This window comes from Pleurodeles waltl, chromosome 2_2 (genome assembly GCF_031143425.1).
Source record: "Pleurodeles waltl isolate 20211129_DDA chromosome 2_2, aPleWal1.hap1.20221129, whole genome shotgun sequence".
NCBI classification, from domain to species: Eukaryota; Metazoa; Chordata; class Amphibia; order Caudata; family Salamandridae; genus Pleurodeles; species Pleurodeles waltl.
Genome location: NC_090439.1, coordinates 103,430,373 through 103,457,046, shown reverse-complemented (window position 1 = coordinate 103,457,046; position 26,674 = coordinate 103,430,373).

Below are 26,674 nucleotides of genomic sequence, written 5' to 3'. Positions count from 1 at the left end.
CCGGTGATGGATCATTGTCCGAAAACATGTTTGCAAGACTTGTTTAGAGCCACGTTGGAGGGGTCCATATCAGTTGGTCCTGACAACTACGACAGCTGTGACTCCCAAACTGGATACACGTGAGCCATACAAAGAGAGTGGTCCGTCCACAGGATCACGAAGAAGCATTGTTGAAAGCACCAACTGCAGCGAAACAGGTCGCCACACCTGAACCAGAAAAAGAGCCAATAGAGCCTGAAGCTGAACCAGAGCTGGTGGAAGATGGCTCTATTACTGCTGTAAGAGACGAAAGTGAAGAATTACAGGAGGGTGCAGAAGAATCAATCTCAACGGATGCAGCAGGAGAGCCTAGCTCACACAGAGGTTCTCACAGAAACAGACAGTGCAGAGAAGCAGACAGAGCAAGTGCCAGACCAAGAGGGGGAAAGAGTTGAGACGGATCAAAGTCAAGGTGATCCGACCCCTCCTGAGCCTGTTGCAGGTCCATCAAGAGAAAACACCATAGAGAAAGAGAAGGAGAAGTGTCCAATACTGAGAAGAATATTGACAGAAGGATCAAGAAAAGGAGATCATTGACCTGAATCGCAGATAGGGAAGAAAAAGGAATTGGTTATTAATGAAACAATAGAGGAAGAAGTAGATACTACAAGAAAAGAAGAATTGAGTGAAGGAGAATTAAGTGGTGACTGAAGCTTGAAAAGAAAGAGAATAGCAAGTTGACGCTACGCAGGTCTTGAATGGGCGTATGCAACTACCAATGAATGGCAACAAGAGTTTTTGTCTTTTTGTTTTGATAGAGAAGTTACAAGTCAGTACTTTGATGTAAACTAAAGGTGATCAAGAAACTGAATTGTTGGGATAATCTGGAGAAACCTTAAAGAGACTGTGGGAAATAAACCGAAAGAGACATTGATAACTTGAGTTGACCTAAAACCGGATGTGACAAGCTGCTAATCGATTTTTGACAAGGGGAAACGGTTCCTGAGTATAAGGCTGAACTGTGAGAGAAGAATTTTTTCTTTTGGATTTCTTTTTTTACTGCACTTTATATAAGAGTTACTTCTGCCTTGTGTTTCTTTACAAATCATGGCTGAGTTAAATAATCAAGGTAGAAATGCTGGGTGCTGTAGATATATGAGTGTCGGATTGGCAATTATGTGTGGAATTTTGTTTATAGTTGTGATTGTGGGAATGTCTGTTCTTGATGTAAATGAGCCAATCATACTTCTGCTCCTGAGACTGCTACATTAACAGCTTTAGAGAGGTTTAGGTTAGATGAAAAGTATTTGCATGACTATATTAATGCTCAAGGAGAGCTTTCTTCGAGTGTCTTCTATTGCTTGTTGAGTGAGTATGTCGAGACGATGGATGCAAGGGATCGTCTTGTGTGTATGCAAATTCTCTCATCAATAGAGGAAGGAGTTATGTACCACAGCTTACCTTTAACCTACGGAATAAGCTGTAGTTTGCTACTAACAAGATTCTATAATCAAGAGTATATACAGTATTTGTATTCTAACTATGACGTTCTGTTTTCGTTTGTTCCTATAATTAAATATTTGAGTAGAGTAGCTAAAGAGTATGATATAGTCTTAGTTAGATGATTCTTTGAGCCTACACTAGCATTTGGAACCGCATACGCACACAAGAACAACCTCACATGTTTGCTTACACCTTTAGAAAAGAGCTTCAGAGGGCATACTGATGACAGAAGAAAAGCATTAAAAGAAAGATTAGAAAAAGGTTTAGAGAAAAGGACTTACAAGAATGATTATGCTTATACTGCAATTAAAACACAAGAGAAATTAGCACTATATGCATTACATGTAGGGAAGCTTTGTATATCTAGGTCAAAATCACGCACTGACACTTTATTTGTGGTAACGAGTGAATGAAGGCATGTGTTTTTGTTTCAGAGTAAGTGGACTTTTATGCTGAATGGTCAGGACCCTGTGATTCCTGGGATCTATTATATTTGTGGACTTATCATCTTCCAAGAGGTTGGTATGGGGCATGTCATTTGCGAATAGTTTTTCCAAAGATTTACCAGATAGATGATTTAAAGATGTTTCTGAAATTGACTGAATTACATCATAAGCAACAGAGGAGGGAAACCTCTTCTGCAGTTGTGGGAGATATCTTTGGTGCAGTGATTCCTTCAGTGGGAGTCATCCTGGATTCGATCAAGAAATGAAAGTTGTGTACTATTGTGGATAACATGCTGATAAACTTTAAAGGGGCAATACTCCTAATAGATACTGAATTAGCCGCGGATTGAGCTATGACCCTTCAAAATTGGCTTGCTTTAGACATTCTTTTAGCAAAAGACGGCGGAGCCTGTAAAATGATTAACTCTAGGCATTGTTGTTCCTACATACCTAATAACAGTAGGGAGATAAGAGACTGAGGCCTGATTACAACTTTGGAGGAGGTGTTAATCCGTCCCAAAAGTGACGGTAAAGTGACAGATTTACCACCAGCCGTATTACGAGTCCATTGTATCCGATGGAACTCGTAATACGGCTGGTGGTATATCCGTCACATTTGGGATGGATTAACACCTCCTCCAAAGTTGTAATCAGGCCCTTACTTACTAACCTGACTAACTCAATTAAGGATTTGAAAGAATTGAAGGAACCAGGTGTTCGGGAAAAGGTTGGAAAAGGGTTTGCTTAAATGGGAAATTGGCTTAGTAAAATTTGGAATGGGGAATTATTAAATATATTTCAGGGAATATTAATTGTGATTGCTTACATATTAGGATTATGGGGTTCATGCAAATTATGTCAAAGGTTAAAATTGAGAAGAATTAAAAATAATCAGAGGAGGGAAGAACGCAACAGGGAAAGAATCTATAGGGAAGATTTGAGAAGAAGACACAATACTGATGAAACAGAACTGTGAAAAACTATTGATGGTAAAAACAATGGTGTGATGACATATTTAGTCATCAGAGGAGGGACGGCTAAAGCAGATATGCTAATTAGAAATTGTTATTGAATGTTTATGTGTTTGACTCACAAGAAATTGATAGAAAATTAAATGTAGAGAAATTAATGTGCAAGTTTGAAAATGTGCCCACGGAAAGTGATAGTCAACTTATACCAACTTGAACTAAAATGATTAAAAAATGCATGAAATATTGAAAATGTGGATTTATAGTGTAGTAGTATGTCATATTAAGATGTATAACCTATGTTTTGCATTGTATTGTAGAGTTAACTTAGCCGAAGTTGGGGCCTTGTTTTGCCAGGCCTCGTGCAGAAGCAGATTAACCGCATAGTGTAGAAAAGCAAACGTGTTGAACTGTCCCTGAACCACTTATAAAGTCTGCTTAGCTAGAATTTTCTGCAATGTACCGACAGACAGGAGATGATGGAACTAGGCATGTAACAAATTTGGTGTAAGACAGACTCAATGTACTTTACCAGGACTCGAACAATAGAGACACTGACTGAAGAAGAAGATGCAACATTTTCGATACCTGATGAGCCAGATGATGAGGACATCATATAGTGAACCAATCAACAAATTGAGAACTGCGTAATCTTAGAACTTATAGATTTGTAAAATGAGCATAATTGGTTAGGGCAATAACGGGTGGTTGACTGACTGTTAGAAATTGGGTCTTTGGTTGACAGTCAGGTTACCCCCTGTTCAAGCAAGGACCCTCATTCCAGTCAGGGTAAAAGAGAATCACCCTCAGCTAACCCCTGCTTACCCCCTTGGTAGCTTGGCAGAGCAGTAGGCTTAACTTCAGAGTGCTAGGTGTAAAGTATTTGTACCAACACACACAGTAACTTAATGAAAACACTATAAAATGACACACCAGTTTAGAAAAATAAGAAATATTTATCTAAACAAAACAAGACCAAAATGACAAAACACCGACATACAGAAGTCAAGTTATGAATTTTTAAAGATTAAACTCAAAAATAGTGCTTAGAAACACGAAATGCTTCAATGAGGAGTTAACACGGCATCGTGACGGAGTCGTTCCCAACAAGCCGACACCAGCGGCGCCGGACACTGAGTCGCGTAGACCCCCAAGTACAGTACCTTTGGTGAAGAGTGAAAACAAGTGGATGCGTGAAGTCGGGGATCGCGGCGTCTGTGCGAAATGTTGAATCCACGCACTTTGAGTGGATGGGTCCATGGAGTCGGGCACTTCAGCGGGGCTGCAGCAGCGTCGGGCCTGCGAAGGTTGTCGCGTTACAGCGAAGATCACGGAGTCGGTTGCAGGCGACGTCACCGGATTCAGCAGCAGGCGGTGGTCCAAAGTTGTCCGAAGTCGATTTCCTTGGATTTCCTCCAGCTTTCCTTCCAAGGGTCCAGGGACTGGATAGGGCACCACTTGTCACAGCAGGAGTCTCTCCAGAGACTCCAGGTGCTGGCAGAGAGAAGTCTTTGCTGTTCCTGAGACTTCAAACAACAGGAGGCAAGCTCTAAATCTAGCCCTTGGAGATTTCTTCACAAGATGGAAGGAAGGCACACAAAGTCCAATCTTTGCCCTCTTACTCTGGCAGAAGCAGCAACTGCAGGATAGCTCCACTTAGCACAGTCACAGGCATGGCAGCTCTTCTTCCTCAGCTCTTCAGCTCTTCTCCAGGCAGAGGTTCCTCTTGTTTCCAGAAGTGTTCTAAAGTCTGTGGTTTTGGGTGTCCTTCTTATACCCAATTTTTCCTTTGAAGTAGGCCTACTTCAAAGTGAAGTCTCTTTTGAATGTGAAATCCTGACTTTCCCAGGCCAGGCCCCAGACACTCACCAGGGAGTCGGAGACGGCATTGTGTGAGGACAGCCATTTCAGGTGTAAGTGACCACTCCTCCCCTCCCTCCTAGCACAAATGGCTTATCAGGAAATGCAGACTACACCCCAGCTCCCTTTGTGTTACTATCTAGTGTGAGGTGCAACCAGCCCAACTGTCAAACTGACCCAGGGAATCCACAAACAGGCAGAGTCACAGAAATGGTATAAGCAAGAAAATGTTCACTTTCTCAAAGGGGCATTTTCAAACACACAATCTTAAAATCAACTTTACTAAAAGATGTATTTTTAAATTGTGAGCTCAGAGACCCCAAAATCCACATGTCCATCCACTCCCAAAGGGAATCTACACTCTAATCAGATTTAAAGGTAGCCCCCATGTTAACCTATGAGAGGGACGGGACTTGCAACAGTGAAAAACGAATTTAGCAATATTTCACTGTCAGGACATTTAGAACACATTACTATAACCATACACTGCACCCTGTCCTTGGGGCTACCTAGGGCCTACCTTAGGGGTGCCTTACATGTAAGAAAAGGGAAGGTTTAAGCCTGGCAAGTGGGTACACTTGCCAAGTCAAATTTACAGTTTAAAGCGCACACACAGACACTGCAATGGCAGGTCTGAGACACGACTACAGAGCTACTTATGTGGGTGACAGAACCGGTGCTGCAGGCTCACTTTTAGCATTTTATTTACAGGCCCTGGCACCTCTAGTGCACTTTCCCAGGGACTTACTAGTAAATCAAATATGCCAATCATGGATAAACCAATTACATACAATTTTACACAGAGAGCATATGCACTTTAGCACTGGTTGGCAGTGGTAAAGTGCTCAGAGTTCGAAAGACAACAGCAACAGGTCAGAAGAAATAGGAGGCAGGAGGCAAAAAGATTGGGGATGACCCTGCATAAGAAAAACAGTCAAACACTGACCAATTAGGAATTAGAGGTTTGTACTGGAAAACCTTAAAAAAAAGTCGGAACAAAGGGCAAAAACTAGAGATGTGAGGGGATAATTGATGCAGATGTTAAATGTCGGAAGACGCGATTCGAGATTCTGTCAGTTGGATCATGCTCTGAGAGCCTGATGCGTTGCTGATCGATTGATGACATGAAGACGAAGTCTGACTTTGTTGCTGATCCATTCCGCGGATAGGTAGCCATGACAATGTGACTGTTAACTTTTGTGCCTTTCTTTTTAGGTACCAACTGCGCTGTTTAAATAGCTTTTCTCTTAGTAAGATGTTTTTCCAAATTCATGTTCTAAATTGTTTTCGCTTGAAGTCCCACATGCTAATGCTAATGTGGGTTAGGTAGGTTCCTTCGGGTGACTTTGACAGTGCCATAAGATTGACGAACTGATTGTTGAACTCTGCCATTAATGTGAATATATTCATCTTTGTTAGCTTATGCTGACGAATTAGAGCATGTGTTTTCTCAAATTCTAATTGGATTATGTTATTGGTAGTCACTAATGAATTAACCCTGAGTTGATTGAATAAAGTTTGAATTAACCCGATGGAATAGAATTGTAACTAATAGGGAAATAAAAATTGTTAAAACGTATATTGAGTTGTGGTTATTCATGACATGTTGATATAATTGTCTAATGATTAATTATTCTCTTAGTAGTTATTGATTGGTTATATTAAATATTGATATCATTGGTCATTACATGGCTAGGATACTCCATGCGATCCAAAAGATTAATTGGCCTATACGTGTCCCCTTGTAAGTTTACTTACTAAGGACCAGGCGTGCTAGCACTATGACTACAAGGGTGGTCGCTTTGAGAAACAGCTCAAATTGAAAGAGCAAATAAGCAAAGCAAGTATTATTCTAACTCAAACCTCAAGGGCTGTGCTCAGCTTTCCCCTTCGACCAAGCACAGCAACCTGTAAAAGGAATTCATCCCTACAGTTATGGTCTTTCCTGGGACTTTTGTGACCAGATGGACCACAATGCGGCACCTCATACGCAGTTTGTTGAAAGCAAATTGTTTTCACTTCTTTTTCCTTCTGGAATTGTTCAACCACAATTAGTCTCAAATTAGTTGGCTGGCCCACGGCCGACCATCAGGTCATTCTTTATGTATTCTCCTCGCCAACATCCCGCTGATTAACACGATTAACCCGACCCAATAGCTGCATGCAACCTTCCCTGGAATTTTCTCAGGCAGCAATCCTGATAGTGTTTGTTTTGTCCCGATGATGACCTCATATTAATGAATGTTAATGACCTCGAATTAATGAAGGTTGAAACGCCCTCAACAAAGATCGGCAGACATTCGAATTTGCATTGTGCAATGATATTAAAAATGAAATATTGAATTGCATTCATTGTTGCACTTCATCTATCAATTGAAGTCCATCTGCTATATATTATTCTCATCTCTGTGTTTCACTTTGGGCTGTTTGCCGTCTCTTCACGTGCACCATGTGTTCACTTTGCACCTAAAGCACAGTTAAGATATATGATTGATGCTGCTTTTTGATTAATTGGTCTATATCTTGCCAATTATACTTATGTTTGAATTGTGGTGCCATATTGTCTTTTATTGTAAGAAATTCAGCTAACTAAAATCGCTTTTCCATTGATAACCTATGAGACGTTGTTGTATGATAAAACAGCTTTAATCATGAAGCACGAGCGCACTCCATAAGTGTAATACTCCACATTTACAAGCAGAAAGTAGTTGTTACTTCTCTACATGGAGCTGAACTTTGGGGTTATGGCAACCTTAAAGAGAAGTAAGTAATACAAAATACTTATTAAGGTCCATGATCAGGACCAGGAACACCACTATTGCTACTTTACTTGGAGTTAAGCATCTGGTCAGGGATCATGCTGCATTAGGACCAGTGCTGAACTGGATTAAATTGCACAGGGTTCTTAATGCAGCAGTATATCTCAAATCTGTGACAGAGTTGAAAACTCATGGTGGGATACGCAGAGCTAGCTGGCTGACATATATTAGGGGGCATATTTATACTCCGTTTGCGCCGGATTTGCGTCTTTTTTTTTAACGCAAATTCGACGCAAAACTAACTCCATATTTATACTCTGGCGTTAGACGCGTCTAGCGCCAAAGTCCATGGAGTTTGCGTCACTTTTTAGCGTGGACACCTTCTTTGTGTTAATGATATGCAAGGTAGGCGTTCCCGCCTAAAAAAAAGACTCCGAGGCATGTGCGCCGTATTTACACTCCCGGGCAAAAATCACGCCCGGGAGTGGGCGGGTCAAAAAAAAATGACGTCCAGCCGCTTTTGCGTCGTTTTTTAGCGCCTGGTCAGGGCAGGCGTTAAGGGACCTGTGGGCTCGGAAGGAGCCCAGAGGTGCCCTCCCATGCCCCCAGGAACCCCCCCTGTCACCCTTGCCCACCCCAGGAGGACGCCTAAGGATGGAGGGACCCATCCCAGGGAACATAAGGTAAGTTCAGGTAAGTATAAAAAATTTTTTTTTTGTGGCATAGGGGGGCCTGATTTGTGCCCCCCTACATGCCACTATGCCCAATGACCATGCCCAGGGGACAGAAGTCCCCTGGGCATGGGCATTGGGCAAGGGGGCGTGACTCCTGTCTTTGCTAAGACAGGAGTCATTTCAATGGGGGTTGGGAGTCGAAAAAAATGGCGCAAATCGGGTTGAGGCGATAATTTTGCCTCAGCCTAACTTGCCCCATTTTTGGGCGCCCAAGCTCCATATTCCCCTACGCCGGCGCTGCCTGGTGTACGTCATTTTTTTTGAGGCACACCAGGCAGCGCCGCCGGCTAACGCCGGCTAACGTCATTGAATAAATACGGCGCCCGCATGGCGCTTCAGAATGGCGTTAGCCGGCGTTAGTTTTTTGACGCACAACTGCATTGGCGCAGTTTTGCGTCAAAAAGTATAAATATGGCCCTAAGTACTCGGATGTTACTGCAGCCAGGGTACCTTTTGGAAAATCAATTAGTGAAAGATCGCTCTCATATTCAAAAGCTATAAGAGAGAATTTTAAAAGCACGTCCAGGCAGCTTGTCGGAAAGTTATCTTGCAATTACGAGTGATGTGGGGTATGAACATTATCTGGATCATATTTACCTCGAATTGAAATACAGTCTTAATTTCAAGTTTAGGTTGGCGATATTCCCAACTAAGGAGTACATAGTGAGGCTGAGTAGGCTTGAATTTGAGGAAGACGTTTGTGATTATGCTGCCGACAGTAAAGATTGTATCATGCACTTTACTATTTTGGCTACAGCTGGCAAAAGCTGAATACTCCCTTTGCTCCATACCTATAGTGTTAGATCTAGGTTGGACACTTGAGCACTTTGTTTCAGGACAGATTATGAAATAATCCATAATTCTGTGATTTCTTACACATGGGCAGCATAGCAGCTGGTTAAGAAATACAGGTTCAGGAGCTGATAATTTAAAATACCATTAGGGACAACAACAAGCGAAATTTGCACTCTCCTCTTGCTGTATAAAATCAACCAAAGCAACTAAAGTTGGCAGTGGTAGGTTACTCGCCATGATTTATTGTCAGTTGTGACTGGATGCACTCCTACCTTATTAAAAGCCAGAGAATGAATTGTATTACACCTTATTCTATGAAAGTATCTCTGATTTTCACGATATCTGGCAACAAGGTAAAGTATTTAAACTTTCTTGATAAATAAGTGATTTTTTAAACAATTGCTACTCTTGTGTCTTTTAAGCTATTGCTTCCTTAGTATACTTGTCACATGTTTTAAAGCTTTTTAACCGATGAATGTCAGGTTTTATTAGAAAAATGCAAAGTCTACTGTTTAAAAAAAAAATGTTTTTATCACTTTGATTTTATGGCATATTGTTTCATTTGTATGAATGGCTCCTTCCTGACTCTCCTGTTACTGCACAGTCTCCTTCTCCATTAACCCCTTAGCTGCTGGGCCTTTCACCCCCCAGTGCTGAGCCCTTTTTTGGCTATTTGGGGTAGTTCACGCTTAGGGCTTCATAACTTTTTGTCCACATAAGCTAACCACGCCAAATTTGCGTCCTTTTTTTCCAACATCCTAGGGATTCTAATGGTACCCAGAGTTGGTGGTTTCCCCTGGAGGAGACCAAGAAAATAGGCAAAATACAGTGAAAATTTAGTTTTTTCCAAAAAAATGGGAAAAAAGGGCTGCCGAAGAAGGCTTGTGGTTTTTTCCCTGAAAATGCCATCAACCAAGGGTTTCTGGTGCTGAAATCACTATCTTCCCACCTTTCAGGAACGGGCAGACTTGAATCAGAAAACCGAATTTTTCAACACAAATTTGGCATTTTACTGGGACATACCCCATTTCTACTATATTTGGTGCTTTCAGCCTCCTTCCAGTTAGTGACAGGAATGGGTGTGAAACCAATGCTGGATCCCGGAATGCTAAACATTTCTGAAAACTAGACAAAATTCTGAATTCAGCAAGGGGTCATTTGTGTAGATCCTACAAGGTTTTCCTACAGAAAATAACAGCTGAAATAAAAAAATATTGAAATTGAGCTGAAAACAACAGCCATTTTTCTTTATGTTTTACTCTGTAACTTTTTCCTGCGATGTCAGATTTCTGAAAGCAATATACCGTTTTGTCTGCTGGACTCTTCTGGTTGCGGGGATATAAAGGGCTTGTAGGTTCATCAAGAACCCTAGGTACCGAGAGCCAATAAATAAGCTGCACCCTGCAGTTGGTTTTCATTCTATACTGGGTATACAGCAATTCATTTGCTGAAATATGAAGAGTGAAAAAGAGGTATCAAGAAAACCTTTGCATTTCCAAAATGGGATCAAGATAAGGTTTTGAGGAGCAGTGGTTATTTGCACATCGCTGAATTCCGAGGTGCCCATACTAGCATGTGAATTGCAGGGCATTTCTCAAATAGACGTCTTTTTTACACACTCTCTTATATTTGGAAGGAAAAAATGTAGAGAAAGATAAGGGGCAATAACACTTGTTTTGCTATTCTGTGTTCCCCCAAGTCTCCCGATAAAAATGATACCTCACTTGTGTGGGTAGGCCTAGTGCCCGCGACAGGAAATGCCCCAAAACACAACATGGACACATCCTATTTTTTTTATAGAAAACACAGCTGTTTTTTCCAAAGTGCCTACCTGTAGATTTTGGCCTCTAGCTCAGCCGGCACATAGGGAAACCTACCAAACCTGTGCATTTCTGAAAACTAGAGACCTAGGGGAATCCAAGGAGGGGTGACTTGCAGGGCTCGGACCAGGTTCTGTTACCCAGAATCCTTTGCAAACCTCAAAAAGTGGCTAAAAAAACAAGTTTTCCTCACATTTCGGTGACAGAAAGTTCTGGAATCTGAGAGGAGCCACAAATTTCCTTCCACCCGGCGTTCCCCCAAGTCTCCCGATAAAAATGATACCTCACTTGTGTGGGTAGGCCTAGCGCCCGCGACAGGAAACGCCCCAAAGCGCAACGTGGACACATCAAAATTTTTGGAAGAAAACAGAGGTGTTTTTTGAGAAGTGCCTACCTGTAGATTTTGGCCTCTAGCTCAGCCGGCACCTAGGGAAACCTACCAAACCTGTGCATTTCTGAAAACTAGAGACCTAGGGAAATCCAAGGAGGGGTGACTCGCGGGGCTCGGACCAGGTTCTGTTACCCAGAATCCTTTGCAAACCTCAAAAAGTGGCTAAAAAAACAAGTTTTCCTCAGATTTCGGTGACAGAAAGTTCTGGAATCTGAGAGGAGCCACAAATTTCCTTCCACCCGGCGTTCCCCCAAGTCTCCCGATAAAAATGATACCTCACTTGTGTGGGTAGGCCTAGCGCCCGCGACAGGAAACGCCCCAAAGCGCAACGTGGACACATCAACATTTTTGGAAGAAAACAGAGGTGTTTTTTGAGAAGTGCCTACCTGTAGATTTTGGCCTCTAGCTCAGCCGGCACCTAGGGAAACCTACCAAACCTGTGCATTTCTGAAAACTAGAGACCTAGGGCAATCCAAGGAGGGGTGACTCGCGGGGCTCGGACCAGGTTCTGTTACCCAGAATCCTTTGCAAACCTCAAAAAGTGGCTAAAAAAACAAGTTTTCCTCAGATTTCGGTGACAGAAAGTTCTGGAATCTGAGAGGAGCCACAAATTTCCTTCCACCCGGCGTTCCCCCAAGTCTCCCGATAAAAATGATACCTCACTTGTGTGGGTAGGCCTAGCGCCCGCGACAGGAAACGCCCCAAAGCGCAACGTGGACACATCAAAATTTTTGGAAGAAAACAGAGGTGTTTTTTGAGAAGTGCCTACCTGTAGATTTTGGCCTCTAGCTCAGCCGGCACCTAGGGAAACCTACCAAACCTGTGCATTTCTGAAAACTAGAGACCTAGGGCAATCCAAGGAGGGGTGACTCGCGGGGCTCGGACCAGGTTCTGTTACCCAGAATCCTTTGCAAACCTCAAAAAGTGGCTAAAAAAACAAGTTTTCCTCAGATTTCGGTGACAGAAAGTTCTGGAATCTGAGAGGAGCCACAAATTTCCTTCCACCCGGCGTTTCCCCAAGTCTCCCGATAAAAATGATACCTCACTTGTGTGGGTAGGCCTAGCGCCCGCGACAGGAAACGCCCCAAAGCGCAACGTGGACACATCAAAATTTTGGGAAGAAAACAGAGGTGTTTTTTGAGAAGTGCCTACCTGTAGATTTTGGCCTCTAGCTCAGCCGGCACCTAGGGAAACCTACCAAACCTGTGCATTTCTGAAAACTAGAGACCTAGGGCAATACAAGGAGGGGTGACTCGCGGGGCTCGGACCAGGTTCTGTTACCCACAATCCTTTGCAAACCTCAAAAAGTGGCTAAAAAAACAAGTTTTCCTCACATTTCGGTGACAGAAAGTTCTGGAATCTGAGAGGAGCCACAAATTTTCTTCCACCCGGCGTTCCCCCAAGTCTCCCGATAAAAATGATACCTCACTTGTGTGGGTAGGCCTAGCACCCGCGACAGGAAATGCCCCAAAACAGAACGTGGACACATCACATTTTTTCATAGAAAACAGTGCCTACCTGTGGATTTTGGCCTCTAGCTCAGCCGGCACCTGGGGAAACCTAGCAAACCAGCACATTTTTGTAAACTAGAAACCCAGGGGAATCCAAGATGAGGTGACTTGTGGGGCTCGGACCAGGTTCTGTTACCCAGAATCCTTTGCAAACCTCAAAATGTGGCTAAAATACCACGTTTTCCACACATTTCGGTGACAGAAAGTTCTGGAATGTGAGGGGAGCCACAAATTTCCTTCCACCCAGCGTTTCCCCAAGTCTCCCGATAAATATGATACCTCACTTGTGTGGTTAGGCCTGGTGCCTGCGACAGGAATAGATCACACAACGGTCAATGTTGGTCCTTACGTGAGGCAGCTGTTGACCCTGGGGTGATCCATTCCTGACACAGGCACTAGGTGTAGGCACTCAAGTGGGGTAGTGTTTTTATCAGGACAGGTGAGGAGTCACTGGGTGGTAGGAATGTTGTGGATCCCAGCATATTCCTGTAGTTTGTGTGACAGAAATGCGAGAAAAATAGAGTTTTTTCTCAACATTTCAGCTTTGCAGGGTATTCTGGGTAAGAAAACTTTGGGGAATCCACACAAGTCACACCTCTGTGGACTCCCCCGAAGGTCTAGTTTCCAGAAATGTTTGGGTTTAGTGTGTTTCTCTATATGGCCGCCAAATCCAGGACCAAAAACACAGGTGCCTGCCTTACAAAACCAGTTTGTTTTGCCATAGACAATTTTGATGTCTCCACAATATGATTTGGGTGGTGGAATTTGGGGCTGAACTAAATTGGTGAGCTCCCAAGAGAGCACTCTCTCTCTGCTTGCCGCCGCATTCACCTGCTCTCTGGGTTGGCCTAACCCACTATTACCCAGTTGCACGAACAGCTTGCGAAGGGACAGCAGGACTGTCCTCATCACCTCCCTCATAATGTACTGGAAGAGGAGTTTTCGAATGGGACTCCTCTGACTGAAAAATCACTCCCAGAGTCTGCGCCATTGTCCTATCCCTCAGATGCTGTCTCAGTATCTGATGTCTCAGTCTCTGATCCTATGTCAGAGCGGTCCTCTATAACCCGAGTGCAGGCAGCAGTCATCCATCAAGATGCCATCTCTGCTATTGGCTAAACTGTTGCTCTAAAACACTAGCCTACGTAGACAGTCACAAAATCGATGGTGTGTGTGAGATACGTGCAACAGTAGAGGCCACCTTACCTGCGCTTCTTCCCTCAATCAGCACGTACTTTCAAGACACTCAAAAAACACCTTGTCACATACCATTCGTCACAGTCTTTAGCACCTCCTGCGCCCAGTCCAACAATCATTATTGGTGCTCCCACTCCCTCCTCCTCGGATTCCCTCATTACCACCCAGCAAAAGTGCCCTTCATCTCTCCATAGACTTTACTAATGTACTCAGCTATTTACATAAAATACAGATGTGCTCTTTGCAGTAGGCATATAAACCTTCTGCGCTTCTTTATGGCACTAAAACTGCCACTAGACAAGTCGGACCCTTTTCCCCCCAGGGAAACCACACACATATTGACAAAAGTGATGTATATATGACAGCCAACCACCTGAAACTCAACTCAAGCAAAACCGAAATAATCCTCTTTGGCCCTCACCAAAAAAACCTGGGACCCCCCATGGTGGCCCACCACGCTAGGCCCTGCACCCACCCCCGCCAACTACGCACGCAACCTCAGCATCATCCTAGACTCCTCCCTCTCTATGACCCAACAAATCAACGCTCTTACCTCCTCATGCTTCAACAAACTCCGTATACTGAAAAACATTAAAATGGATCCCCACAGAGACCAGAAAAACTGTCACTCACGCACTCATCAGCAGCAGGCTTGATTACAGAAACGCCCTCTACGCCGGCACCACTCTAAAACTCAAGTGCAAACTACACGCATCCAGAACTCAGCAGCACGACTCATCCTCGACCTCCACCGACACGAACACATCTCTCCACACCTCAAATCCCTCCACTGGCTCCCCATTGACAAAAGGATCACCTTCAAGATCCTCATCCTCACACACAAATCACTCCACAACACAGGCCCTGCCTACCTCAACGAGAGTCACCTTCCACACCCCCACACGAAACGTCCGTTCAGCTGACCTCTCTCTCGCCTCTGACCCCCGCATCAAACACACCACCACCGGGGGCAGATCCTTCTCCTACATTGCACCCAAAACATGGAACGCACTCACAACTCACATTCGCAAGACCCAAAACCTACTTCTTTTCAGGAAGGGCCTCAAAACCTGGCTTTTTGAACAGTGAACCTCCTAGCCCCTTTCCCTCCCCCCCATCCCCCCCCCCCAGCGCCTTGAGACCCTCACAGGTGAGTAGCGCGCTTTATAAATCTCTTTGATACAGATCTACCTATATATATATATATAAATATATATCTACATAGATATATCTATAGATATATCCATGTACCTAGATATATCTATCTACATAGATATATATATATAGATATATACATATATTTTTTTTTAGTTGTTGTATGGTTTCCTTGGGGGCCAAAATGGCCCCCAGGCAAACCCTACAACATCTAAAAAAAAAATTGCCCCCACAGGGGGTCACCCTGCCCACGGGCGACCCCCTGTCATTTCATTTTTTTTTTAATTTATTTATTTATTTATTTATTTTAAAAAATCCCCTGGGGGGGGGGGGGGGCACCTACCTTTTTATTTTTTTAGGAAAATTATGCCGGGGGGGGGCGGCCCGTTTTCCGGGGGGGGGCTGCCCCCCCAAAAGTGAAATCCCTGGTGTCTAGTGGGGTTTCCTGGCCCCCGATCGCAGCTGTGCTGCGATCGGGGGCCAGGAAACCGTTTCAGAAGGCCTCATAAGAAAGGGGAGACTCTCCCCTTTCTTACGAGGCCTTCTGAAACTGTTTCTGGCCCCCGATCGCAGCACAGCTGTGCTGCGATCGGGGGCCAGGAAACACTTTCAGGAAGGCCTCGTAAGAAAGGGGAGACTCTCCCCTTTCTTATGAGGCCTTCCCGAACGTGAAAAAGGCCGTTTTCCCCATAAAAGCAGGAAGCGGCCGCAAGGCTGCTTCCTGCTTTCATGGGGAAAACACCTTTGCAACGTCAGCGCGCCTCGCGGCGCGCTGACGTCACAAAGGGGCGGGTGGGGGGCGGGGGGAGACACGGTAGCTTCCGTGTCTCCCGGGGGGGGAAAAAAAATAAAAAATAAATCCTCGGGTGCGACGCACCCGAGGATTTATTAATGCCCTTCCTGGTGTCGGCCACTGGTCGTGACCCGCACCAGGGAGGGTGTGTGGGCGTCGGCCAGTGGCCGACGCCCGCATTTAAGAGGTTAAATACAGCGAAATACAGAGAACTTTAAGTCTGTGTTTCTTTAGTTTGACGATAGAGATTACTACTGACGATAGCAAATGAACAATATCATGTGCAGTTACAACTAATTGACATTACTGGTAACTGTTTTTAAGATTGAGGTTAAAGGAGGTTGGTTACTCAAGCAGTACATTTGTTTGCCTCGAAATTATTAAATATGTTTTAATATAATTGTAGATAGCACTAATAATAATCTATATCTTTCTTTCCTTCTTTCAGAAACATTTAGGATTCCTCTGCTGTCACCGCCCCCATAAGGTTTTCCTTCTGGTGCCGGTAGGTGAAATTATTTACTCTACTTTACTGTTCTTAGGTTGATGTATTTAACAGTCATATATATTCATAGGCAGCATGGTCTTCTGATAAACTGTATTTAATTTTTCTGCATTTTCCTAACTTTTTCCCAGCTTCCACTTTATCTACTTTATCTACTTTAGTTTGTCTGTACAGCCTATACAACTCCTTCTGTTTCTCTTTTTATCTTCCCTTCTGTTTCCGAAGCCTACTTACTTCTTTCTTAAATGTTTTCCCTTCGTCTCCCATTTCTTTCTTACTGTGTCACCATCAACCTCTCCCTTACGCCTCTTACATTTCATTCTCTCTCCCTTAGTCAATGATTTCCTCATCCTTTCACACCTTTCTTCCATAATTAAAACTTTTTATAGCCTTTCATTTCTGACTATTTTACTTTTGAAATATAGAAATACACCTTTCAAAATGATTCATTAGCTAGAAATAAATTTGGATTTGTTATGTACTTTTTGTATTTGCACAAATACTGCTGTTGATCGTGACAGCTTTGTATTCTAGAGTCTGCCGAGGTAGATACTGAGGAGGAGGGCCATGAGGAGGAATATCATAAAGAGGAGGAGGAGTAGGAGCAAGTGGCAGCTAGGTGAACAGCAAGTCAATGTACCCTCTCAATGACAATTGCATTTGTTGTGTTTCGTTACGCTATTGCTTTCCTTGCTTGCTACTTCCGAAGCCTGGTCCCAAACTCTTTTTAAGTAATCTACCTTCCTGTGTTTCTGTCTCTCCCCTTAATCATTTATTAAGGGAAGAAGAAGAGGTGTGTTAATGTTAGCCCTTACCAAGGGCCCACTGAATACCCATTCTACCACTTCCAGTTCCATCCCATGGCATTCCTGACAGGAAGCATACTCCCTCAACTTCTTCATAAGTTTCTTCTTCCTATGCCATCTGTCACACTGGTCTGCCTGCTACCTTCTGATAACAACCTAGACCAAGCCCTGACTTGGTCCTTGCATAGGAATAATATTTGTTGTTCTGGTAATGAACTAGGATGATGGGGTGGTATGAGAAATGGGGCTTAAGATGGCAGTGGGAAATAATGATAGGATTAATGGATTTATTGTTAATTTATGTGCCAATAGTTGTCCATACAACATGCTCCCCAACCAAGTTAGCTCTATTAGGGTGTTACAGTATGTAGATTGTTATCGCTAAATGACTTAATCAAAAAGTATTAATGAGTGTTTAATTGTTCAAATAATGAATTGTTAGAAAATGATTAACATAGGAAAAATGTATGTGCATGTTGGAAATTGTGACCTTGGAGATTGTCGACCGGGAGTAACGAATGTACTAATAAATGACTCGCATACATGAAATATAGAAAAACGCATAAAATAATGTAGTAATGTGTCATATTGACAGATATAACCTATGTTTTGCAATGATGGTAGACCTTAGCTTAGCTAATGTCTTGGCCTAGTTTTTGCCAGGCCACATGCAGAAGCTGTATTTATTTGCATTTAATGGGAAATGCTGACAAGCTGAACTAAACATGAACTGCTCAATGTTTAATAAAATTTGCTTAGCTGAAACCTCTACGTGAACCGACTGAAACGAGATGATAGAACTATAATTGTAGCGATTAAGAGTGTAAAACACACAGAGTGTACTTTCCCAGGACTTGAACAATGAAGGCACTGACTGGAGAAGAAGATGCAACATTTTCGATACCTGACGAGCCGGACGATGAGGACATCGTAAAGCGGACCAATCAACAACATGAGAACTGAGGAATATTAGAATTCATAGATTTTGAATAAAACATCTATTGGGTAAAGTCATAACTGGTGATTAATTGACCACTTGGAAATTGGGGATAGTCTGTGTAACTTTGATATAACAACCTGACAGAGGGGAGAAAACGGGAGATTAGACAGATGGAGAGAGATGTCAGATGGCAGATGCAGATGCTAGATGTTGCTAAGGCGATTTGAGATTCTATCATCGGGCTCATACTTTTGTGAGTCTGATGTGATGCTGACCGACTGAGGACCTGAGGACGAAGACTGACTCTGTTGCTGATCCATACCAAGGATATGTAGATATGATAATGTGACTGAATATAACTTTGTGCTTTTTCTTCCTAGGTACCAAGAGCACTGTCTAAATAGTTTGATTCAGTTAGATGTTTCTCCAAAATACTTTATCTAAATTGTTTTTGCACGAAGTCCCACATGCTGATGCTAATAGGTTTGTACTCTGTGATTCCAGTCCAGTATCCCTACTGGGAAGGGACCTGGGGCCAGATGTACGAAACGTTTTGCGACTCGCAAACGGCAAAATCTGCCGTTTGTGAGTCGCAAAATGCGTATCCCAATGCAGAAATGCATTTTGCAAGTCGTTACCGACTCGCAAAATGCATTTCAGACTCGCAAATAGGAAGGGGTGTTCCCTTCCTATTTGCGAGTCGCATTGGGATGCAATACCATTTGCGACCGCATATGCGGTCGCAAATGGCATCGCAGTTACCATCCACTTCAAGTGGATGGTAACCCAATCGCAAATTGGAAGGGGTCCCCATGGGACCCCTTCCAGTTTGGGACTGGACCCCAAAATATTTTTTCAGGGCAGGGAGTGGTCCAAGGGACCACTCCCTGCCCTGAAAAAAAACGAAACTAAAGGTTTCGGATTTTTTTTAAATGCAGCTCGTTTTCCCTTAGGGAAAACGGGCTACATTTAAAAAATAAAAAAACTGCTTTATTGACAAGCAGGTCGCTAACATGGAGGCCTGCTGACGACAGCAGGCCTCCATGTTAGCGAGTGCCTATACTCGCAATGGGGCCGCAATTTGCGACCCACCTCATGAATATTCATGAGGTGGGTCATTGCGACCCCATTGCGAGTTGCAGTCGGTGTCTGAGACACCGTACTGCATAGCAATTTGCGACTTGCAAATTGCGAGTCGCAGGGACTCGCAATTTGCAAGTTGCAAATTGCTTTCTACGTACATCTGGCCCTTACTGTGCAAAACTAAATGTTCGATCTCTTGCTCAACTGCTGGGATAGAGATTCAGACACTATGGGGGTCATTACGACCCTGGCGGTTGACGGAGAAGTGGCAGTTTTACCGCCAACAGGCTGACATTAAAAAATGTGGAATTATGACCATGGCGGTTACCGCCATGGTCATCCGACACTTCTCCGATCAGACCGCTATGGAAGAGACGACCGCTGTGCTGGAGACTTGGGTCTCCAGCCCGGCGGCCGTCACAAGACCGCCGGCGGTATCATGACCTGGCCTACCACCATGAAATCCATGGCGGTAAGCACTACCAGTGCCAGGGAATTCCTTCCCTGGCACTGATAGGGGTCTCCGCCACCTCCCACCCCCTCATAGAGTCCATCGCCAACACCCCCTACCCCCCGGCCACTCCCCAAAGGTCCCCTAACGGACCATCAACTTACCTTGTCCGTTGATCTTCCGGGAGGTGACGGGATCCATGGGGGCTGCTCCGCTGCCACCACACCCTCAACAGAACACCGCCACGGCGGTGTTCTGTTGACGTGGCGGTGGAGCAACCTCCACTTCCCCGGCGCCCGCCAGTATGGCTGCTGGCGGCTCTCCATCCGGAAAAGGATGGAGGGCTGCCAGCACTCATAATACGGCGAGCGGGAAAACCGCCACCACTGCCGGTCTTCAGCACTGCGGTCCCTCGGCGGTCTTGTCAAAAGACCGCTGAGGTCGAAATGACCCCCATAGTGATGATGAAGAAGAACTAACTCCAGAAACTGAAAACAACACTAACATTGAACAGTACCCATTGATTATGTCTTTTCCAATATTTACAGTAAAAGAACTTCATTCAGATGTGCAGGGAACAGTACAGGAAAAAGTGTGGGATCTAACAGGCAATGAAGTGGGTTTGATCAAGAGAGTGGAGCTGATTAAGGTTACTTTGAAGCCGAATGTAGTGTTTTTGCAGCTTCCATAGTACAACATGCCACAAGATATCTTGATGAAAGTACCACAGATAATTGGAGATTTTGTGAAGCAGGGAGTTTTGAAAGAAGTGCTAAGCAGCCCATGTAATTCACCGATAATGGGTTTGAAAAAGCTGTGTGGAAAGGTGCGAATTGTGCAGGATGTGAGAAAGATAAATGACATAGTGGTCAAGTGTTGTCCTGTGGTGCCAAATTCAGCAGTAATTATGTTCCAGATTCCATGCGATGCAGAATGGTTAACAGTGGTTGATTTGTCACAAGCTTTCTTTTCTGTGCCTCTTCATGAGGATAGTCAGTTGCTCTTTAGTTTCAAATTCTTAGACAGAATCTATAGTTGGTGCAGACTTCCTCAAGGGTACACAGAGTCACCACCCTTGTTTAACCAGATCCTGAATAAGAATGTGGAGTCATTGGAATTGCCATTTCAATCGACTCTGGTACAATAAATTGATGACTTGCTGATTGCATCCAAAACAAGGCACGAGTTTAAGTACGACTTGATTGCCCTATTGAATAATTTGGGAAAATTTGGTCATAAAGTGTCACCATTGAAATTGCAGTACTGTCAGAAGTCGGTGAAATATCTGGGTTACCAAATTGAGAAACGGTCAAGGAGAATTTCCAGAGAAAGGATTACGATGATATTGCAGAGAAGTCCACCGACTTCACAGAGAAATGTCAGGATGTTTTTGGGAACAGTAGGTTATTGTCATCAGTGGATCCCAAATTTTGCTGAGATTTCAAAGCCATTGCACAAACTGATACACAAGGATGTCACTGATCCCATAACATTATATCATCAACAGATTAAAGCATTCACTGAGTTGAGCGAGAGTTTGTGCAGAGCTCCAGCGTTGGGTATGCCCGACTACACAAAGCCATTCACATTGTTTTGTCATGAACGTGATGCTTGTTCTTTGTCTGTCTTGACACAGGTCCAAGGAGGTGCTTATCAACCAGTAGCCTATTTTTCAGCTACCGTGGACCCAGTTGCAGCAGCCTTACCAGGCTGTTTGTGTGCTGTTGCTGCAGTTGGTCAAAGCCTTTCACAATGTGAGGGAGCAGTGATGGGATATCCCCTGACAGTAATGGTCCGTCATTCGGTTGAGATTTTATTGACAATGACGAAAACACAGTATTTGACTGGTGCCAGACTGACGAGGTATGAGACAAGCATTTTAGGTGCTCCAAATGTAACATTGAAAGGATGTACAGTGCTGAATCCGGCATCCTTACTTCCAAGTGATACTGTTGAAATTAAAAAGGAGTAAGACATTTAGCATGATTGTCACAAGGTAACTGAGTTGTGTACAAAACCAAACCTGACATCAGAGATACTCGATTGGAAGAAAATGATCAAATTGTTTTTGATGATGGTTCATGTCTCAGAGAAGGTACAGGGACATTGAGAGCATGCTATGCCGTATGTACAATCACAGGTACTTCAGAAGCTTCTTGGCTTTGAGGGGTATATTCTGCACAAGTAGCAGAACTAATTGCTCTTACTAGAGCGTGCCATGTGTCTGCAAGATTGAGAGTCACTATCTATACAGATAGCCAATACGGATTTGGGATTGTTCATGATTTTGGTCAATTGTGGTCACAAAGAGGTTTCCTGACCTCTACTGGTTAACCAGTGAGAAATGGCGAAAGAGTAAAAGAATTATTGAATGCCATACAATTGCCTGAAGAAATTGCTGCGGTAAAAAGCAGTGCACATCTAAAATCACAGGACTATGTGTCTGGGAAATGGATCTGCGGATCAAGTCCCAAGGTTTTGCGCATTGAACTATATATTGTTCAAGGACAAATGGAAACTGATGTCTGAAGAAGACACCACTTATACAAGTTATGCATTAAAAGTAATTGACACAATGGAAGAGTTGAAAACTTTGCAGAGTAATGTTGACAAGGAGGAGAAAAGATTGTGGTTAAAAATGAAATGCATGCAGAGACAGGGCGAGTTATGGGTATCAGAAAAGGGTCAAATGGTTCTGCCAAATACTTTGTTATCACAAATGGCAAGATATTACCATGGCCAGGCACACATTGGAAGGGATGACCTGGTTTGTTTGTTTAAAATCAATTGGTTTAACCCTAAGTTTAGACAAGCCGCAGAAGCAGTATGTCATCGCTGTGGTATTTGTCAGCAGCTAAATGCGGGAAAAGGGACCGTGGTGAACTTGAGCCACATTGGAAGAGCAGTGGGGAGATTCAGCAGAATGCGATTGGATTTCATTGAGATGCCTGCGTGTGGAGGTTTGAAGTATGTGTTGGTGATTGTGTGCATTTTTAGTCAGTGGATTGAAGCGTACCCCACAAGAAGGAATGATAGCCTCACAGTAGCGAAGCTGTTGCTTAGAGAGTTGATACCACGCTACAAATGTCCGATCTTTTTAGAATCAGATAGGGAAACGCACTTCCATAACGAGGTGATAAAACTTTTCTGTGCAGCACTAAGCACTGAGCAGAAATTGCATTGTAGCTATCACCCTGAAGCATCAGGACTAGTGGAGCAGATGAATGGTACTTTAAAATCAAGAATTGCCAAGATGTATGGAGCTATGAATGTGAAATGTCCAGATGCATTGCCTTTGGTGTTGATGTCAATGAGAAATACACCCGACAGAAAGACAGGACTGTCACCAAACAAGATTCTTATGGGCAGGGCAATGAGAATACCAGCAGTTCCAGCTAATGCACTTGTCAATATTACAGATGATATGGTGTTGGACTACTGCAAGGGTCTGGCTGATGTGGTTCGCTCTTTCTCTCAGCAGGTGGAGGCCGCCACACTGCCATCAATTTACGATCCTGGGCACAACCTGAAAGCTGGCAATTGGGTGGTAGTCCGCAAGCACATGCGCAAGACGTGTTCGAAGCCTCATTGGCGTGGACCTTACCAGGTGATTCTTACAACCGCGACAGCTGTAAAGTGTGCAGAAATTCCAAACTGGATTCACGCAAGTCACATGAAGAAAGTGGCATGTCCACTGGATCATGAAGAAGCATTGTTGAGAGCACCAACAATCGCGAAACAAATGCAACACCTGAACCAGATAAGAAGCAAGGAGAGACTCAAATCGAACAGAAACTTGTGGAAGATGGTTCTATTACCCCTGTAAGAGAAGAAAGTGAAGAACTACAAGAGGGTGCTGGAGAATCAATCTCGACAGATACAGTAGGGGAACCTAGCACAGCAGGGGTTCTCCCAGAAGTAGACAGTTCTGAGAGACAAACAGAACAAGTGCCCGACCAAGAAGGGGAGGGAGTGGAGTTAAACCAAAGCAAGGCGACTTAACGCCTCCTGACCCTGTTGCAGGTCCATCAAGAGAAAACACCATAGAAAAGGAAAAGAAGAAAAGTCCAATCCTGAGAAAATTATTGACAGAAGGCTTGAGGAAAGGAGATAATTGGCCTGAGTCACAAGTAGAGAAAAGAAAGGAAATGGTTATCAATCAAACAATAGAGGAAGAAGTAGATACTACGAGAAAAGAAGAATTAAGTGAAGGAGAGCTGAGTGGTGATCGAAAGTTGAAAAGAAAGACAGTGACAAGTCGAAGATATGCAGGTCCTGAATGGGCATACACAGCTACAAGCTAATGGCAGCACGAGTTTATGTCTTTTTGTTTTGATAGGGAAGTCCTGAGTCAATATTTTGATGTAACCTGACAATAAGCAAAAGGAAATGAACTGTTGAAAATTATCTAAGAATTACTTTGAGAAAAGAGTCTGTTGAAAAACCAACTGGAAAATTCATTGATAACCTGATTTGACATTGAAAACTGAATATGACAAGCTGCTAAATGACTTTGACAATGAGAAGGGTTCCTGGATGTGAAACTAAGCTGCTGAAAGAAGAATTTTTATTTTTTATTTTTGCTGCACTTTTCAAAGTTACTTCTGTTTTCTGATTCTTTACAGATCATGGCTGAGTTCAATAATCAGGTTAGGGGTGATAAACGCTGTAAATATATAAGCATTGGATTGGCAATTATGTGTGGGATTTTGTTTATAGTAGTGACTGTGGGAATGTCTGTTCTTGATGCGTAAGGAACCATCCATACTACTGCTTTTGAAACTACTACACTAACAGCTTTGGAGAAGTTTAAGTCAGATGAGAAATATTTGCATGATTATACTAATGCCCAAGGAGAACTTTCTTCTAACGTCTTCTATCGGTTGCTGAGTGAGTATGTTTAGACGATGGATGCAAGGGACTGTCTTGTGTGTACGCAAATTCCTTCGTCAGTAAAAGAAGGAGTTACGTACCATAGTCTTCCACTAACCTAGGGGATAAGTTGTAATCTGCTACTAAGAAGGTTCTATGATCAGGAGTATATTCAGTATTTTTATTCCAATTATGATGTAGTGTTTTCGTTTGTGCCTATCATTAGGTATTTGAGTAGAGTAGAGTAGCTAAGGATCATGAGATGATCATAGTATTGGTTAGAGGATTCTTTGAACCTACACTAATGTTTGGAATGGCCTATGTGCACAAAAATAACCTAACATGCTTGCTTACATCTTTAGAGAAAAGATTCATAGGGCATACTGAACGATAGGAGAAAAGCATTAAAGGAGAAATTAGAAAAAGGCTTGGAGAAAAGGACTTACAAAAATGATTATGCTTACACTGCAATTAAGACACAAGGAAAATTAACTTTAGATGCATTACATGTAGGGAAGCTTTGTGTATATATTGGCCAAAATCACGAACTGACACTTAATTTGTGGGAACGAGTGAAGGTAGGCATGTGTTTTTGTTTCAGAGTAAATGGACTTTTATGCTGAATAGTCAGGACCCTGCAATTCCAGGTATTTACTACATTTGTGGACTTAATGCTTATTACCGCCTTCCAAGAGGATGGTATGGGACATGTTATTTTGGAATAGTGTTCCCAAAGATTTACCAGATAGAGGACTTGAAAAAGTTTCCAAAATTGACTGAATTACATCATAAGAGACAGAGGAGGGAATCCTCTTCTGCGATAGTGGGAGATATATTTGGTGCAGTGATTCCTTCATTGGGAGTCATCCTGAATTCGATCAAGATTCGAAAGTTGTCTACTATTGTGGATAACATGCTGACAAATTTGACAGGGGCAATACTCCTGATAGATACTGAATTAGCTGCAGATACAGCTATGACTCTTCAAAATTGTCTTGCTTTAGACATCCTTCTGGTGAACGACGGCGGAGTCTATAAAATGATTAACTCTAGGCATTGCTGCTCATACATTCCTAACAATAGTAAGGAGATAAGAGACTTAGGCCCTCATTATAACTTTGGTGGTAACTGCCGCCTACCGCCACGGCGACAGGGGCCAACATGCAGCCGCTGTGGCTACCAGCCGCCTACGCGTATTACGACCACCAATGGTATTCCGCCAGAATGCTGGCTGAATACCACCGATGGTCATGGCAGCAGACGGCATTTTTTTTACCGTCGGCCTGTTGGAGGTATTAACACCGCTTTAACAACGACCGCCAGGTTCGTAATGAGGGCCTTAGTTACTAACCTGACTAACTCAAGTAGTGACTTGAAGGAATTGAAAGAACCAGGTGTGTGGAAAAAGGTAGGAAAAGTAGTGGGGAATTGGCTTAGTAACCTTTGGAATGGGGTATAACTAAAAATCATCCATGGAATATTGATTGTAATTGCTTGTATATTAGGAACATGGGGATTCTGTAAATTGTGTCAAAAGATTAAATTGAAAAGGTCTAAAAATAATCAGAGGAGGGAAGAACGAAACAGAGAAATAATCTATAGGGAAGATTTGAGAAGAAGACAAAGGGGGTCATTCTGACCCTGGCGGCCGGTGACCGCCAGGGTCACCGACCACGGGAGCACCGCCAACAGGCTGTCGGTGCTCCCAAGGGCATTCTGACCGCGGCGGTTCAGCCGCGGTCAGAAAGGGTAAACCGGCGGTCTCCCGCCGATTTCCCGCTGCCCTGCAGAATCCTCCATGGCGGCGGAGCGCGCTCCACCGCCATGGGGATTCTGACACCCCCTACCGCCATCCTGTTCCTGGCGGGTCTCCCGCCAGGAACAGGATGGCGGTAGGGGGTGCCGCGGGGCCCCTGGGGGCCCCTGCAGTGCCCATGCCAATGGCATGGGCACTGCAGGGGCCCCCGTAAGAGGGCCCCACAAAGTATTTCAGTGTCTGCTTTGCAGACACTGAAATACGTGACGGGTGCAACTGCACCCGTCGCACCCCTGCAACTACGCCGGCTCAATTCTGAGCCGGCGTCCACGTTGCAGGGGCATTTCCGC